The sequence below is a fragment of the Dermacentor silvarum genome, chromosome 3 (assembly GCF_013339745.2).
Source record: "Dermacentor silvarum isolate Dsil-2018 chromosome 3, BIME_Dsil_1.4, whole genome shotgun sequence".
Taxonomy (NCBI): Eukaryota; Metazoa; Arthropoda; class Arachnida; order Ixodida; family Ixodidae; genus Dermacentor; species Dermacentor silvarum.
In genome coordinates, this window is record NC_051156.1 from 234,096,477 (window position 1) to 234,114,224 (window position 17,748).

The 17,748-nt window shown below is 45.0% G+C and overlaps 3 protein-coding genes across 6 annotated transcripts in view; 2 read left to right on the top strand and 1 right to left on the bottom strand.

The window, feature by feature from the left end:
- The window catches only part of LOC119446873 (nicotinate-nucleotide pyrophosphorylase [carboxylating]), a 31,583-nt gene extending 19,403 nt beyond the window's left edge, over positions 1-12,180 (bottom strand). For 2 of the 3 annotated variants that reach the window (XM_049664474.1, XM_049664470.1), the window contains exon 1: positions 12,051-12,175. The gene's annotated coding sequence lies outside the window, so the exon portion shown is untranslated. Of the gene's footprint in view, positions 1-12,050 lie in introns of all 3 variants that reach the window. The other variant, XM_049664469.1, reaches the window with a different exon arrangement.
- The window catches only part of LOC119446876 (F-box/LRR-repeat protein 2), a 402,862-nt gene that overhangs the window by 307,764 nt on the left and 77,350 nt on the right, over positions 1-17,748 (top strand). The gene's annotated exons all lie outside the window — the stretch shown is intronic.
- Positions 11,470-17,748, top strand: part of LOC119446874 (GMP synthase [glutamine-hydrolyzing]) — a 38,580-nt gene continuing 32,301 nt past the window's right edge. The window contains exon 1 of one of the 2 annotated variants that reach the window (XM_037711454.2): positions 11,470-11,612. The gene's annotated coding sequence lies outside the window, so the exon portion shown is untranslated. Of the gene's footprint in view, positions 11,613-11,634; positions 11,917-17,748 lie in introns of those variants that run through there. The other variant, XM_037711455.2, reaches the window with a different exon arrangement.

A 17,748-nucleotide genomic window follows, 5' to 3' on the forward strand; every position in this document is an offset into this window, starting at 1 on the left:
CGAAGCATCAATTGCGATAGCAAATTTGTAGAGAGCTATACGGAGTAATGATAATAGCTTTATCAGCTGTATAAGCTTGGACATGCAGCAGCACCGGCAACACGCAGAACTGTTGTCGATGCCGTCGGCGTTTTGCCCGCGTTCGCTCAAAATGCGTGTGGCGTTGGTGACTGTTGCCGGAGCCTCTGATATAAATAGGCACTTGGTGCCGCAGCTAAACGTCGCCTCCCTTCCCTCCCCTCCCCCCCTCCCCCACGGCCTTTCGCGCGTCGGAAGAAGGCGCGTTTGCTCTACATATATGGTGATTGTAAGGAGGAAAGAGACGCCTACTTCTGCAGCCCTTAAGGGAGCACGGCGCAGAACGCGCGTTTGTTCTCCGCCGTGCGTTCACTCCCCAGTGAAAGCGCGCGCCCCTCGCGCCCTTTCACTCGCACATACAGCGTTCGGCGCGCGGCGACAATTTCATCTCCATTGACGTCATACGGAACCTCACGGCGACGGCGACGACGACGGCGACGCCGACGGCAGAAATCTGCTTCTGAGTGTCCATATAATTGATATCGCAATGAAACCAACGGAATGGGTTCGGATGTGGCACTAAGTGAAGGAAAGACTTAAGGATGATGGTACAAGTGATAGTCATGAGCATGACTCAGCAAAAATGACAATGACTCAGCGAAAAAAGATTACCATTTTGGCTCATTCGTCAACGCAGCCACGGTGGTTACCAACTTCACTCACGAAGCAGAAGAAATGGGCATCGCGGTGGCCCTTCGAAGCTGCAAAGGAGCCTCCGTCATTTACTCGGACCCGAGAACAGCGATTACAACCTTCTCAGCGGCCCTCGTCTCTAGGAAAGCAGCTACGGTTGTCAACAAAATCTTTTTCCAAGAAACGGGAGGAGACAACCTCACGTCCCCACACATCACATGGTTCCCGCCCCACAGGGAAACATTTCCAGACCTCCTGACTGTAATCCGAACGAGCGGGCACACCAACTGGCGCGAGAACTCACATTCCGCGTCTGCGGTCCGCCCCCTCGCTTCAACCCAGCCTGGAGGGATCCAGACAACAAAGACCCGCTCGTATCATACCACGAAGTCACTTCAAATCATAGGTTAGCACGAAAATTTTTCCCTCCTCACCAAAACCTCAAAAAAGCACAGGCCGTCACTTACAGACAGTTGCAGACTAGGACATACATCACACCAACAACACTAAGCAGGATCAATCCTGACCTTCTTACTAAATGCCCACACTGCGGCCACGAATACAACAACTTCGAACACATGCTCTGGCTGTGCCCTGCCAACGCGGGCACGGACTTTCCTGACCAGTCCTCCTGGGACTCAGCGCTCAGAAGCACAGAGCTCATCGCACAGCTCAAGGCTATCCAGAGGGCCCGGGCGTCGCCGAAGGACTCTGTCTACCGGCCCCGACCTGGGTGGAGCCACCGGATTGATTGGCGGGGCCTCCGGCCCCGTTTTAATTCTTTCTCCTCAGGACCTCAATAAAGTCCGTAATCACTCACTCACTCACTCACTCACTCACTCACTCACTCACTCACTCACTCACTCACTCACTCACTCACTCACTCACTCACTCACTCACTCAGGTACTACACTTTTATCTTCCTTTCATACTTTAAAAGCCACTCACTCACTCACTCACTCACTCACTCACTCACTCACTCACTCACTCACTCACTCACTCACTCACTCACTCACTCACTCACTCACTCACTCACTCACTCACTCACTCAAAAGAACAGTGGAATGGATTCGGATGTGGTACTAAGTGAAAGAAAAGACTTAAGCGTGATGGTCGAAGTCATAGTCATGAGTATGACTAAGGCTTTCGCCTTAAGGTCTCGCAAATTGTGAAAGCCTCCCACCGTCCTGATTTCACTGGAGGGAATGCAACTGTGGTTAACCACCTATATTGTCACCTTTCCAACCATTTTTAAAGCTAAATAGACTGGTACAGTAAATTTGCATGGTTGTACAGACCTTTCTTATAGTTGTACCGCATTATTTCCCAAGTACACGCCTACGTCATGGCTGGCTGGCCCCCGGCGTCGTTATTGTGTCCATAGACGAGCCAAGCCAACTCTTCAAAAACGAAGGCGATGGCATCGCCACTTTTTTGCTCATTACAAACGAAGGCTTATCTGCACATTGTAAGTTAGAAATAACTTATAGTAGAAATAATGTTACTGTATTTCAATATTGACAAAAAGACCAGGAATAGAAGGTCACGTGGTAGACCTCATAACTATGTTCATGATTTTGCCGCGCGGGGCGCCAAAGGTCATTTTTCGCGACTTTTAGTGAAGAATTAAAAATAGAACTCCACGTTTAGTGAGAAAAACAGGGCCCGTTATAGCCAATACGATAGACGATCTTTCCATCAGCGGGGTTGTCTCAATTCATGTTCTGAGCGGTTGTCTGTCCCTTCAAGGGAAGCTTTCTTTGCCTCTTACTTGGACTTTTCCACTTCTGCTGCTGCTGCTGCTGCTGCCGCCTTGCAGCAGCAGTTAGAGCGTTGAGGGGTGGTTGAGAGATCCAGGGCAGGGGGGGGGGGGGGGGGGGACGAGATAGGCGACGTCAACGACGTTTCGGTAGAGCGGGGCCACAATGCCCTCTGGACGCTGTAATTAGGCGTGACCCCACCGGAAAAGCATTGGCGGAGTTCTGTGCTTGTCTACGTACTCACGCGCAATAGCAAGGATAGTCCAGATGTTAGAGAGGGAGTAGAGTGAGAGTAGGCAGGGAATAAATTCAACCGGATCCCGTACTGGCGCAGTCAGGCAACGGGTGAATAACCTTATACCCCTCTGCGCTCGTGGCAGTTCACCGCACATGACACTTGAGAAAGAAAACGCGTCGTCAGAAAGCACTGCTAATTTGGGCTCTCTTCAGTAAAGGAATGAGTGAATGAATGACACGTCTCTCTGTGTTCTGTGTACTATACGCGGACAAACACAAGTGGTGCTGGCAAGGTAACATTTAACGTCACATCACGACTGCCGTATGCCGTCAACATCGCCACCAAATACAACCAATGAACGCAAACAGCATAGAAAGCTTTGCTTAAATCGATTCCCACGGCGCTTGGGATCTGCATATTTTTTAAATGCGTAAGCATTCCTATGCCTACCCAACGAGCAAACCCGTCCGTCCGTCCATCTGCCCGTCACGTAAGACGATCGCTTTCAAGATAGGGCCAGCTACAGCGAGAGAATTGACCTTCGTGTTGCATCTCGCTTCAACGCGAACTAAGCGGCGAGAACACAGCGCGCTCGAAGCTATCAGCACTCGGTGCACTCTGTCCCTATCGCAGATGGCTTTCAAGATGGGGCCCGCGCGGCCACGCCATACGCAGCCGCCGCGGGAGTGTGGTTGATCACGACTGATAACGGTTCGATGCCGGTGGATGAGGCACTAAAGAGCGATAACGGCTTATAATGATCGGAACGTCATCAGCGCACCTGGCGCCGCCACCTGCAGTAGTTTGCTTGCGTCATCAATACACCTTGGGCCGCCGTCCTCGGCAGTTCGTGTCGCCACAGCGCTGTCGTTTATACTGGTCGGATCAAGTTTCATTACATTGATAATGACCACGCGGGCTGTGTGGAGATGAGCGAGTGGCACAATGCTTACGCATACTTACACAACTCCCAGAGAGATCTGCTTGGGACACTTTACGTAAGACGGAGAATGTTTATTAGGCGAGGATGCAATAACTCATCGCCACCAGCAGCGCTGAAGGCTGTTGACGTGCAAATGAAATCTTCGTCGAAAACCAATGCGCATCTCTGCTGCTTTGGTGAACTTTTGAGATGGATTTGTGGAAATTCTTCCTAAGTTTCATTGGCGTAGCCATAAATTTTGTACAGGCGGGGGGAGGGGGGACTCACATTGTAGTGCGATCTACTCCTTATAGAATTTGTCGAGGAATCAAACACATGAATAATAACTGCATTGCCAATGTCATTGCGTATAATGTATTAGATGCTGCAGACGAATTATTGAACGCTATGCCTTGTTAAGACACGTAAAATATGTATTTTTTCATCAAAGAATATATTCGTATGTCGCAAAAGTTGTACCAGAAATAACTGATATCAATGCTTCCATGTGTTTTGTCTATTTAATAAGTAAATAAAATATCACGCGAACTTTAGAACTATATCAGTTCGAAACCAGCAAACATCGCATGGAGCTGATATGAAAAACGTAAAGGCCATGAAATGCACTAGTTGAGGACAAATATTTTGATGAATCTTGGTCATTCAAGAACCTTGTTTACATTTTTGTACATATGCAATGGCCAGGAAAAAACCTTAATGACGCTGTTCTTCGTTCCAATGTATTGCGCAAGAGTACCTGTCACAGGTCGTGTATTGTAATTGCACCGAAATTATAGTCACAACAGACAGTACATATAGAAAGCAGGAGTTATGCAAAATACACATTAGAGATGTAAAGATACAATGGAATATACAAATGCGAAGTTACAGCTTGATAAAGGGCAAAAAAAAAGTGTATCTGGAAACAAAGTTCACTGCATGTATACACAAAACCTCGCAACAAGATATTTAAATATGCGTATAAGTCTCCAATAAATCTACGTATATAAGCAAATGTAACTATATATAATGCGTCAAACAAAGCAAATAAACATGTTGCGCCATCACAGATAGTAAACTTTACGCATAGAAAGACGATCGAGGCAAGAACAAAACTATGATCGCAGAAATCGTGATATGTGCTTGGGCCATGCTGCGGTCACGACAGCAACATATGGGTAGAATAATAGAGGAAGAATGCAGAAATCAATACGAAGATGTGTATTTTAACTGCCGGCACAGCGGCAACAAATATTCTGCACCCAAAATTAAAGAAGGGTATTGCTTAGGTTCAAAAAACAAGTAAATACATGTAGCTAAAAAGGAAAGAAAAGAACAAACGAAAGCCACAGATGATGCGGCAAGTTGAACTACCGAATATCCGAGTGTGCTTGTTGGGAAACGCCGTGTGGGCCGGGCTTTCAATGAGCAAGGTCAGTGAAAATTTGTTATTGATGTCCTTGTAATTTTCGTATTCGAATAATAATTGTGATCATGATGCTAACTGTAACAATAAACGGCAAAATTTTATGCGGTTTTAAAGGCTAATGAACAGTCATACGTTTTCATAATTACGCGTTTATGTACCTGAAGGAACAGAGCTTTTTACTAGCATTGATTTTTGCTGCTTCACTGTCTAAAGGACAAACTTCACTCGGCGGGAAAGTTTAGCGAAGCGGTCAATGACTGCGGACACGTTGATGTCGACGTCTCTGTGGGCGTATAGAAGCGCCTGCTCAACCATGCGTTCCTCAGACATTGTAGAGCGCAAGTATTTTTTTTTTTTTAGTAATCTGATGCTTGAAAATATTCTATCGGAACTGGCAGTGGTCACTGGAAGGGTGAATAGAATCTGCAGCTGTTTGTACACAATTGGATAGAACCTGCAGTCGCAATGAGATAGGGCATCTGCTCCTGGGCTGGGCGCTGGCTTGCTGCTTTGTTCGCCCACTTTGTCCACCATAGTCGCAGTTCCCCAAAAGCATCCCTCGCATCCACGTCCTGCGCAAAAACGGCCAGGAGATTTTCTGCTCCTTTCTCTCGAACAGCATTGGTGGTATTGCGGAGGGTACAATTACAGAAAAGTCCTTTGAGATTGTCCTGGGCTTTTCGAACCGCTGGTGTAACTGTGCTAATACGTGGTACATAAATGGAATCAACACAGTTCTACGGAAATATTCCCCAGCATCTTCTGATGCAACGCTCCCACGATCCTGCTGTAGGACACCGGTTCTTCGGTTGGTGATTTCAACATCCAGTTTTTTTTTTTTTTTGCCAGTTCCTGTACTTGTGCAAAGATTTTTGAGAATAACGCAGTCACATTCTTGCGGTCATTTTCGATCGCCTGCTGTACCACATCTATGTCATCAATGGCGGCGCTCATCTCGATGTTCTGGTCTGCAGCTTCTTTGACAGAGGCGGAGTCACCGCTAACACACGCTTCGCCACATGCAACATCACAAGGAATGCCGGTGACAAAAGTGCCAACGCTAGACTATTTGCTTGAACTGGACTTTCGCCACTGCCGTTTAATTTTATCTTCTCTAGTGCCGCGATCTTCGGTTCAAACAGATTCAGAAATGAAAAACTGCATCATGATTTTCCATCCAGCGCGTTTCACAAAATCCCAAAAGTAGCTGCCTTGCGGGCTCCGGACACATCAAACTTACAATTTCTCGTAAAACGTGTAAGCTGTTGGGAGATTTGCGAAAAAAGTTCGACGTTGTCTTTAGCGTTCCAAAACAGTTTCGGATCTGTGATGGAGCACGCCGCACAGAGAACTAGGTTGAGGGACTGGCTGGCGCAATGTGTGTATAGTGCGGCTGGATATTTCTTGCGAACGGCAGCTTGCACACCATTCGTTTTACCAGCCATCGAGCTGGCACCATCATAACCTTGGCCACGAAGATCATGCATGGTAATTCTAAGGTCTAGCAGCAATTTTATAATGGTGTCGGCGAGGGCCCTGCCACTTTGGTCCTGAATTAGCGCGAAACCTAAAAACACTTCTTCGATGTCGTTGGCATCCTTGTTTAGGTATACCTTGCACAAACTGGTAAGCTATTCGATTCCAGCAATATCCGTCGTTTCGTCAGCAAGTATACGGAGAAGCAGCCTGCAGCATTTACTTTTGCAGCTAGGCTTTCTTTTATAATTTCACCACAAATTTTTATTATTTGGTTTTGTACACCTGGGCTTAAATACGAGGTATAACTGGGACAACTTTCCAAATGGTTCTTCAGATCTGTATCTCCACAATCGGCTTGCATGCGAAGAAGCGCTCTGAAAATATCAGTATTTTCAGCGGGACTTTGCTTAAGTCCATAGGACCACTGTCCCTATATATATGGCCACGGAGAGCCATACCTTGTCGCCCGCTAAAAAGAACTGTCTCAATAATAGGCTGTTGAATTTCTTCTGTTATCTCTTATTTTACTTTGCCTGCCCTGGTCCAGCTGATCGATCCCATTGGGCGCGCTTCCTGAAAATGTTAGGCGAAAATTATCAGCTGCCACCTGACAGTCACGGTCACATTTAGTATTTTCGTGTGTGTGGAAGATGTCTAGCGCGTGCTTCCATTTCTGAAACAGGCTTGGACACGAGTGCTAGACATTGCCTTGTAAACTTCTCTCGAGGTGGGCCAAGAGGTAATCGTTGTAATGTTGACTGAGTCCGTCAGCACCACAATATCTCGTGCAGAATAGGCCCGTAGTTTTTGCAAGGCCGCAGTAATTGCGGCACTTTGTACTGTTGTAGACGAAACTTCGCGATCCAGGCGACCAGACCATGATACATCAAGGGAGGGTATGCAGAATGCCACTGCGCAGCTATCTGTTTATGCACACACCGATCTTATGTGCACGCTTGTAGGTGGCTTTGATTCGCTGTGCTCAAGTGGTTCAGTACAAGGAACTTAGCTTCGGCAGTTTGAATGGTGCGTTTCGCTTGTAGCCGGGGTACATTGAGGCTGCAGCAGGTAGCGTTCGAAAAAGACCATGACGGGTCAAGACTACTCCGTTTAGGCCATTTCTATGCTAAAAATCGGAAGGTGTACAGCGCCGCATAGAACTGGGAGCGAGTTCTTGTTCTTAGCCGCCGGAGAAGCGCCGTGCCGGCGGGGGAATCGCCAAACCTTAATAGCTGCATGGACAAGGCCCGAGATACCAAAAGGCAGAGTGGGACAGACTGCTTCATTAGTAACCTTCTTGTTTGAAGCTGCCCGAGCAACTACCCTCACCAAGAGAAGTTCCTCTTTCTATATATACTGCCTCCAAGCGCTCGAATTGACTCGGTGATGGTGATATGAGCGGTAGCTGATAGAGAATGCGGCTTGCTATCAGAGCCGCGTTCAGTGTAAGCATGGGCATTGGATTGTTTCCCCAACATACACCTGCCAAGCGACGATGTGCTTTGACTCTTTTGCACTGGTGCAGCCACAACACTTTCAACCACGCGTCCCTACAGTAGCTTGCTGTCTATGGTGACGCCCAGGAAACGACCACTATTTGCACGACGAATTGGTTGGCCTCTGATTTCCAGCGTCAGACGTATTGACTTCCGCCTCACTGCAGTAAACTTCTTTTGCCTTGTGCATATTGCAATTCGTTGCATATTTTACTTGGACTTCACCTTTCACTTCTGTCATTTTTTCTTATGTAACTGTATTGTACGGGGATTCACCAGTGCAATTTATTTTGTTTAATGCTGCTCTAAGTGGCATTTTATAACACATAATGTTTATATTATGAAAGGCCACCAGTACCAACTCTATTTAGTCTTTAATAAACGAAAAATTAAACGTTATACACTTGTATTTCTAACTTAGTTCCACTTCTCAAACATTAAAATATGGCCTAGAAAAGTAGATAACTTTGTTTCAATCTTTATAAAGTGCCCGGCAAAAATTCCGATTAATCGATTAATCGATGAAAAAGCCCTGCATCGAAAGCGTATAATCGATTAAAAGCTAAAATGATGAATGATTAATCGTTAATCGAAAAAAAATTAATAGTCCATCCCTATTCTGTATGTGTGTCCTTGCTTGTTGCAGATATGCCGTACATTCTTCTTACCCGGAGTCAGTGCGCCTTAATGTTCCTGGTAAACATTACGTATATGTATATACCATCAATTAATACTTTAATATATAGCGAAACGACGCGTTTCTCTTTTTTTTTTCATGTGTATTTATTATTTTACTTTCTTATACTTTACAATACCATCGACTTCATATGACAATGCAAGAGGCACTTATAAATCGAATAGGCCCTGTCAGGGCCTATTCGATTTGTATTGTTGGTAATTATATTTCAGTTGCGTTAGTAACTGCACTACCGAGGTAGTATTTAGTACTAAGTTAGTGCATATTTCTAGCTTCATCAGGTAGTGAAAAGTACTAACCATCATTTTACTAACCATCGCTTACGAAGAAGGTAGTGCATTTTGGGACTAGTAGCGTGTTAGTATTTACTTAGTGAATATGACGACCTCTTTTTTTTTTCCAGAGTTACAGAGTCCGTCATCCATGAAATGGCTCACATTTCCTGTAAATATGAAATTGCTGCCGTCTTTGGTACATCCTCCCAGCAGGGTAGCCGGGAAACTTTGTAAGCGTTTAATATACAGGTGTCCCACGTAACCTTAAACAAACATTGAAAATATGCAAATGCCACGTATATAGCTGGACAGAACCAAAGTAATGACGTTTGCTGTCACTTGGCATATCACTCAGATTATCTTTTTCATTCCGCCTAATTACATAATAAATGTTAATTAATTAATCAACATCTGAAATATTATAATTATAGATGAAAAGTGTCAATAGAGAAACATGAAAAACTTCCGGTACAGCTTTCTGTTGCTCAGTACGCGCTACATAAGAGTGTGTTTCCGAGCGTGAAAGAAGTCCGCGCGTATACACGCAAAATCGCCGCGCGATGGGCCGCTCGAGGCATTTTGCTGATATATATATATATATATATATATATATATATATATATATATATATATAGGCGGTTCGGAAAGCTGGTCAATACCCCCCCCCCCCCCTTCCCCCCGGAAAAATGAAAACTTAATTCCGCCTATGAATCTTCAGGTTTAAACTTGTGAGCACTCTCGATAAACTCCGTTGCTCGTAAACACAACGAAAACACCGAATGTGCGCGCTTTGCGAACGCAAGAGTATCCTGCAACAGCGACTGTAGTGGAAACCGCGCGTGTACGGGCACATTATTTTTTTCTTTCTATTTTGTATCAACTGTTTCACATTATAGCCACTAAAAGTGCACTTAATAGCTGCGACTGCGTCACAGACTTCCGTCGCACTACAAAATAAACATCGTTCTAAAAGTGTTTTGTCGAGAACGAATTCTATAAAATGAATTAGTTTCTGCGAGCAGCGTCACTGTCACAGCCACCTATACTCTCTGCCCTTGCGAGTACTCTCTCAAGAATGGAAAGAAGAGAACGTCCTCGCAGTCGCGTTTTAGTTGCGTTATTTTTCCGCTCCAAAAAGCCGCTCGTGCGTGTATGTCGTCAGCTCGCCCTGCCTTCCCCTCACAAACACGTCTCTCGGCGGATTGCCGGCTTTTCACCCGCGCTATAGCCCCGCACCGAGCTCTAGGATATATTGCCGCGCTGACGATGCTATCGCTCAAAGCCCTCCTTCACAGACGCCGCCATGTTACGTACCACGTGGAGGCATCAGGCGACCCTCCGTACGTCTGTGGCCTGAGCGGGCTGTATCCCTGAAGCGGGCCGATTAGATAAGCGGCGTAGGCTCCGACGAGTCTCCTCGTCGAAAACCAGCCCCGAAGCGACGAGAAATCTTGCGCGATCGGCGCTCCTCGGTCGCTCCTCGAAGACACGGTAAACTTTTCCTCCTTGGCACGCTACCCCGATAGCTTCGTGGCGCTGCCCCGAGTAAATTAAAATCTGTCTCGATCCCACGTCAGGCTTAATACGCGCCGAGTCGAGAAACCGGAATGTGCGCGCGCGACGCACACGCACGGTGAATGCAAACAGCTTGGAGCGATAGTTTTTTTACGACGAGTCGTACGGCTGTACTTATTTCCTGGGCTCAACTGACCAAGGGTCGCTGCTTGCATTGCTGGTCATAGAAAAAAAAAAAAAAAAAAAAAAAGAAGATGTACGCTGCTGTACAATATTTAAACTATCAGAAAGTTGAACGATTGAAATGGGTACTCGCCAGAACAAGCTTACAGCACACTTTGAGATAACCCTGCCGTGGTACGTAAGGCCCTCCAATTTAATGATCCTTGCCACGGATTGCATTGTCGTAGGTTTGATTACCGGTAGATTGCCGTAGGGTTCAAGGCGGTAAAGTGTTTTCAGCGGTGAAAAAAATTACTCGGAGAACTTCGCTGGAATCGATTACAGTCCTATCTTTGGGACGAACAGCCTCGCTTGTTGTAATAAGGAGTGGATCCATGCGTGGCAGGGAACCTGCACTATCAGCGTGCGAAGTTAAGCCATGCCAGTCGAATCGTTACATTCTTCTCTATTGCTTCCGATGAAAATGGTTACACGCAAAGTGTGCATTCGAGATTAGTCCTTGAAAACGAAGAGCTCATTACTTTCGCCCGTCTAAACTGCAGTGACCATCTACACATTTTAAAAAAAAGCGCGGGCAAATCCCAGCGTATGTCAGTTTCGCTTTTGAATTTGGCGCCTTGCGCATGCACTGTTCAGTGCTCGAACTCCGTGTTTGCTCAGAGCTTCTAAAGCACGCGAACGCTTTTGCTCAGTTTAAACGCGTCACTCTGCAACCTTGCAAACGCAGCGATAGCCCCTATTCCTGCGTAAGCGAACGAGGCGCAATAAACGGGTGGCAATTTCGCAACCTGGGAAGTACGAGTCGCGCCCGCTTGGAGCGCTGTTCTCTGCGCACGCGCTTTATCTGTCCGGAACGGTAGTGATTACTGTCCCGTTCTCACTTCTTGACAAAATCTCTCTGCTAACGGTGAGTGAAGGCGTCGTGCTCTTTCGCTGCACTGCGGGTGCCTTCTTGGATGTGTGTGTGCCCTGCCTGGACCTAGCATTGCCAGCGACCACGCAAGGGGAAACTACTTTTACCCGCGCAGTGACCGACGCCAGCCTTTCATTCCCGACTACTGGCGACCCCGCGGACGGCTCCGAAAGTTTTCTTTTTAAAAGCCTTTGCATCGAAGATTCTCGCATCTGCGGCAAAATTTGTGCGAACGTCTCTCGTTTCCAAGACCGGAAAATTGCTCACGGCTAAGTTACTCGCAGTAAACCGCCGAGAGGTGAGCTGTTGACGCACCAGTGTTGAGCATCGGAAGCGGTGGATACACTTTCCGAATGTATCGCAGCCACCCATTCCCACTCGCTCACACATCGCGCTGCGCTTTCGCTCGCGTGCTGTGCTTTGCATACTCACGTTCTGGTGTCTCTTGGCACGTTGATAACGCTTTTGCAGGGGCTGTGAATCTCTTCCTGTCAATAACGGCAAGCTTTTTTTCTTGCTGCTTATCAAGTTCTTAGGCTTAGTTTGAACTCTAAGCAGTTAGCTGTGAAAGGCCGGGCTGTCTGCCTAGCTAGTGAACCCGGCGCTCTGCTGCACTTGTTCGGCCCGTTGTTAGTGCTTCTTCGGCATAGCTTTGTATCGCACAAATAGAAGGAAATGCCTCGTCGTGTGCAGCTGTTTCCGTCCGCTCCGTGAGCAGACAGGTGCTACGGATATCGCATGTATGCAACTTTTGTCGCCGCAGATAGTATTACTGGCCGTAATCGGCTTGTCGGTGATTCTTACGTGTGCTTGTCCCCGCTTTCTTCTCTGCATTTGTCCCAGAGGTTGCGAATGCCGTTAGTTATGAATCGTAAAGCAAACAAACGCATCGGCACGTCGATGACTTGTAATTGAAGCGCTTGTTTACAGCTTTGTCGGACAGTGTGTCGTGCATCAGTGGTCACGTAATGGGCACGCTTATTGATGGTAGACGTCGAACAATTGAAAAGTGACAGCGCTGCACGCAACTGTATTGCGTCTGGTGACGTCGAGTGTCGATGTCGTTGCACTGTTTGACGAAGCGCTACTTAATTAACAAGCTTGATTGCGTGAATCCGTGTCGAATTGTTTGGCGCCCGGCTTCTTTGAACTAATAAGGCAAGGTCAAAGTAAATGTTTGTGCTGCAGGTATTGGCTCACTTTTGTTGGTTTGGTCATGGGCGTACTTTGACGAGATTTTGTTTGTGCGCGTCAATAACAGCGCCTGACCTTCCCTGTTAATACTTGCAGAACATTGTCTAGCAAATTGGATATATAGGAGCGGTAAAAGCAAATGCGTTTGCGTTAAACTGGTTGTTGTGAGAAGGGCTTAAGACATTTCAGTTGGGAAGCTCGGTCTCCACATTACTGTTTTTTACTTAAATATTGTTTGCTTTTTGCACTTAGAAGGGATGCCCGAGCATGTTCCTCACCTGATGTACATGAAAGAACCTAACAAATTTAACGGCACTATTAATTTCGTCGATAGTGCGTGCAAACAAGTGGCACTGACTACGTAAAATTGTACAGTTTCGATGTAATCTTTAGTTCATTGAAAGTTTCCATTTATACTCGCGTAACTTTTCAAATTTGAGTGACATAAATCTAATTGCTACTGTGTTGCTTCTCGAATGTAAGCAAACCTGGCATTTGCTGTGGCTTCTAAAATTTTTTACCCCATAAATCATGCCTTGAAAAGGAGCTGTCAGTTATTGCCAAAACCCCTGCATTCATCACAGTTCTGTCAGTCTTAAAATCTGAACATGAAATGCCTGGTGTATGGATGGTATGGTGCACATTTCAGAGTGTGAGGTAACTTGCAGTTATGATTTGCCGATCTGAAATGGTGAACTTTTTCAGTAATGAGGGGAAGCTCATTGTACGTCGTAAAGCCTCTAAAGTTTGTGGATCAATGGGCAGATCGGTACATTGCAGTAATTTTGTTTGGACAGTTTTCAGTAACCTTGCTATGCTTGTTTTTGCCCAAAGGGACCTTGTGTGCATGAAAACCGAGAATATCCTTACTTCTCTCATCCTGTTGTGGCAGGCGCGTACTTCCCTTCTCTGTCCATACGGACAGTACTGAAATTTTTTTCATTGCCTTTAGCATTTTGAGGAGATAATCTTATTCTGCATATATTTCACTCCATGCAAACAGACCAGGACACTTTGTATTGTCTTTTGAGTGGGCCCGTAAATAATGCATGACCTTGTTAGGGCTGTTGTTCCGTGCATTTGCGTCCACTTAAGGGCGTCAGTGTGATTCGGCTGCCGCGTATGAAGTCGTGGGTTTGCTTCACAGCCACATTTTCTATAGTGGCAGAATGCAAAAATTAAAGCACTTGTGTACGAATCTCTGGGTGTCACAGGGAGTCAAAATTAATATGGAGCTCTCTTACTTGCCGCACATCTTGCAGATTGTGATTGCTTGGGGATGTGACACCCCTCCCTGTTATCGGACTCATCTTCACAAACACTCCTGATAAGTTAGGTGATAGCACCCAGTGCCTGCATGTGTCGCGTGGCTGTCGACTATGAAATGGACACTTAAGATATAAATCATTTCCAACTGGTAGAGCATTCTTTCAAAATTCTCATGTTTGATTTCTTTGATGGAGAAAGGGGCAACTTTAGTGGAAGAAAGGTCGAATTTCCTGTTCTGGAATTTCATGGACGGAACATGTGTTTACGACAGCAGTGTGGTGTCGTGCAATTGTGCTGTTTTTGTGTTGGAAACAATCAAAATTTTCTAGCGTAATTGACCAATCTAGCATAAGTTTGAAGTTTAATGGAGTTTATCAAAACATTATTGGAGGAATAGAATATGCAGATGCAGGTCCTGAAGTCAGGCAACTATACCGGGACCCTGTATACATAATTGATAGAAGCAAATTGCAAACAAGTAGAATACTAAAAATTTAAGCAAACAGAATACAAACCAGCAGTACAAAATAGGTAAAAACACAACACAACATAATCAATTTACGCAAAACTTGGAAAGCCAAAGCAACAGTTCAAGTATACTTAATTGTCTTATCTACAAAACCAGTAATATAATGAAAGAAATAGAAACTGCGACTAACAGTGAAAGTATAGAAATTGTTATATAAACAATTGTGCATCGCTATGACTTCATGTAGTTAATTTTGCTTTAATCTTGGTTGTCTTAACATGTCTAGGTACGAAGCATTGAAAACATTCTAAGCTGTACTGCGGGTCTTCTTAAGTTCATGGGAGACAGCTTGGTAGGAATGTGAACAATATAGGGCCACTACCCTTGTAGGCATTGTGCATTATGAAGGACCTCACCTGTTCATTATCCAGAAACCTCAGTAATGTGCACATGCACCTGTATACTGCACAATACTCATAACTGCCCCCCAAAACACAGCCATCATCAAATGTATGCATTGTCATAGTATTGTTTGCAGTGGATAAGGTATTGGACTCGGGTCTAGATGTAAGTAGTGTTGATAAAAAGGCCTTCCTTTTTGTAGTCGGCACATGAGGACTCTAGACCACTGGTTTATTGTGGATATGCTAATGCACGTGCAGTGGTATTAAAGGACTGAGTGCTTCAGTTGTTATGCTCTTTTTATTTACATATCTATGAATTTGTAATCAACATACTTGGTCAGACATTCGGTACGTCACTGGCTTGGCCTTGACAAAAAAATTGGGTCTGTTCACGTTTCAGTTCATTGTAGCATTGGCATGTTCAAAACGCCAAGTTGTTGAACTTCTGCAGTGGAGAAATGACCTCATTTGACTTGCACAAAAGAAACAAGAAGGTTTCACTGGCTGTATGCTTAGATTCAAAAAAGAAAAGCTGTTAGCCGCAGATGTAAGTGGTCGCAGTCAGCAGTCCTGTTTTAGTTTATTGCAGCATTCTATTGCAACTCTTACTGTTGTTTGGCCACACTACTATCTACTTGCTAGGCAGCCACATGGCATCCACTGCATTTAGTGCCTGCACTTGTCACTCAAATTAGGCAAGTCTTTTCTTCTGAGGCAGGTATTTTTTTCAATTCCGTAGAAGCAACAACATAGTGGAGAACCTGTGTAGGTACTGGTGAGTCTCTTAAACAGAGATAAATGAGAAAAATTCTTGAGCGTTATTAGTAAATCGTACTTCTACAATGCCAAAAACACAATTTTTACTCTGTGAAGATGCTTGGCAAGCCATAAAATACTCAATACGAAAGACTGTTGGCAACAGCGCCTTTTAATTTCTTGCACCGGCTTGTCGTGACGTAATGGATTTTGACTGCCACTCCTCAGATCTCAAGCCTAATTATTCTGCAAGGATTGACTCCATTGTATCCTAAAAGAGGCAAAGGCTGAACTTTGCAAATTTTGGCAACAGTTAGTGCGTCCCAATACAAAAAAAAAAAAAAAAACTTTCAAATTCACGACAACGCATTAGCATACTGGCGCTAGGGTTCCTCTGCAAAATTCAAAAATTGAACTTAGACCTTTGTTTTCTCATTTAATAATCGGCCTCTTACCACTAAATTAACAATAATAGTTTTGAAAGAATACTTTATCAGTCTACACTGATTTAGCTTGTCTCTTTAGTGTCTCTTTAAAAGGTGTGTATGGTGAAATCAACGCGAAGCCTATAATTCAGTCTTCAGGAATTTAGAAAGCATGGGTGGGGGCACTCATGTGAGCATGACCTTTTGTTATATTTACATGACTCTCAGCACCACTGCATTTGCATCTGGGAGTAAGCTTCACAGGTAGAAGAGTAGAGGCGAAGAAATCAAACTTTGCAGTGCATGTAACCTCCTGCAACCAACAACAAAAAAATTTGCTGAGCATAATGGACGATGGGCCCTTAAATGCTATGGCTGTGCATGCAGCTTTCACCTAGCAGAAAGCCATTCTTTAGCTAGTACTTCCATGATCTATAGTGCAATGTAGCGGGTACGGTACACGTCTTATATTTTTCCTGCCTTAGAGTAGCTCTTGAAGTATTGGCATTAAGTGTGTTTGTGTGTGTGATGCATGTAGGAATACGAAGCAAGTGGACGCATATTTACTCTGGAATATTTATCATTCATATAACCTTTTTAAATATTTTTAGCATTAATTACAATACAAATACCACACACAAATGCACATTTTAGTGCAGGGCCAGATTAACATTGTAAGGACAAAGATCTTGTACGGGCCCCCTGTCCAATATATTGGGCAGTTCCATGAGAAACGTAGGTTAAAAATTGTTTAAAAAAAAAAATCTAAAATGGGTGCATTTTCAATGTTTAAGCACACAGCATAGCATATAAACATTTGACAAAAAATGGCAATAAAAGTTGCATTCCAGGTCTTGGGGAGGTTAAACAAGAAAGTTGAATTGAACTGTGGGTGGCCCAGAAGGTGGCTGAGAGCCTTCTCAATGTTTCTAGCCATCTTCATGTAAGCTTTTCCAGAATTGACTGATCTTTGTGAAGACCCAAAAACTGGATAGAAATTCTTACGGTCGTACTGGGGGGGGGGGGGGGGGGGGTCACACTTGGATGACACTCTTGATTGAATGGGATGCCTTTCATTATACTTATGAACGGCGGTAGACATTGGTTATAGTGAAGGTGTCCGGCCAGCATCGCCCGATGAAACGTGATGTGGCAGGCTGGATCTGGCTCCAGTATTCGAGCCTCTCTTGGTCTTCTTCCTGGACACCATGAAAGCGATAGCATAGTTTTTCCGTTATGGTGCTGCTACTTATACCCCCCCCCCCCCCCCCATTCCCTCACTTTTTCTTCCGGTAAAAGTGTGGAAGAAAGTATGAACCACAAGCTAAAAGAAGTGTAGAAAACAGGAAGAGAACACGAGAAAAACACAGAAACAGATAGCACTAAAGGCGAGAATGGACCTGAGAGCTGTGTACACTGTCCTCAAACATTTGCCCATGGATTTGGCTAAGCACACGGTTGTAAATGTGAAGGCAGCTGGTTAAGTCTTGTAGGCACTCTGGTAGGCGTCTATGGTTGTGGCCTAGGGGTTGCGGTTGCTTGAGGTGGTGGGTGCGCCAATGGTGTCTTTGTGGTTTTGCCGCTACGTGATGTATGCCTGCTGAGAGTTGGCA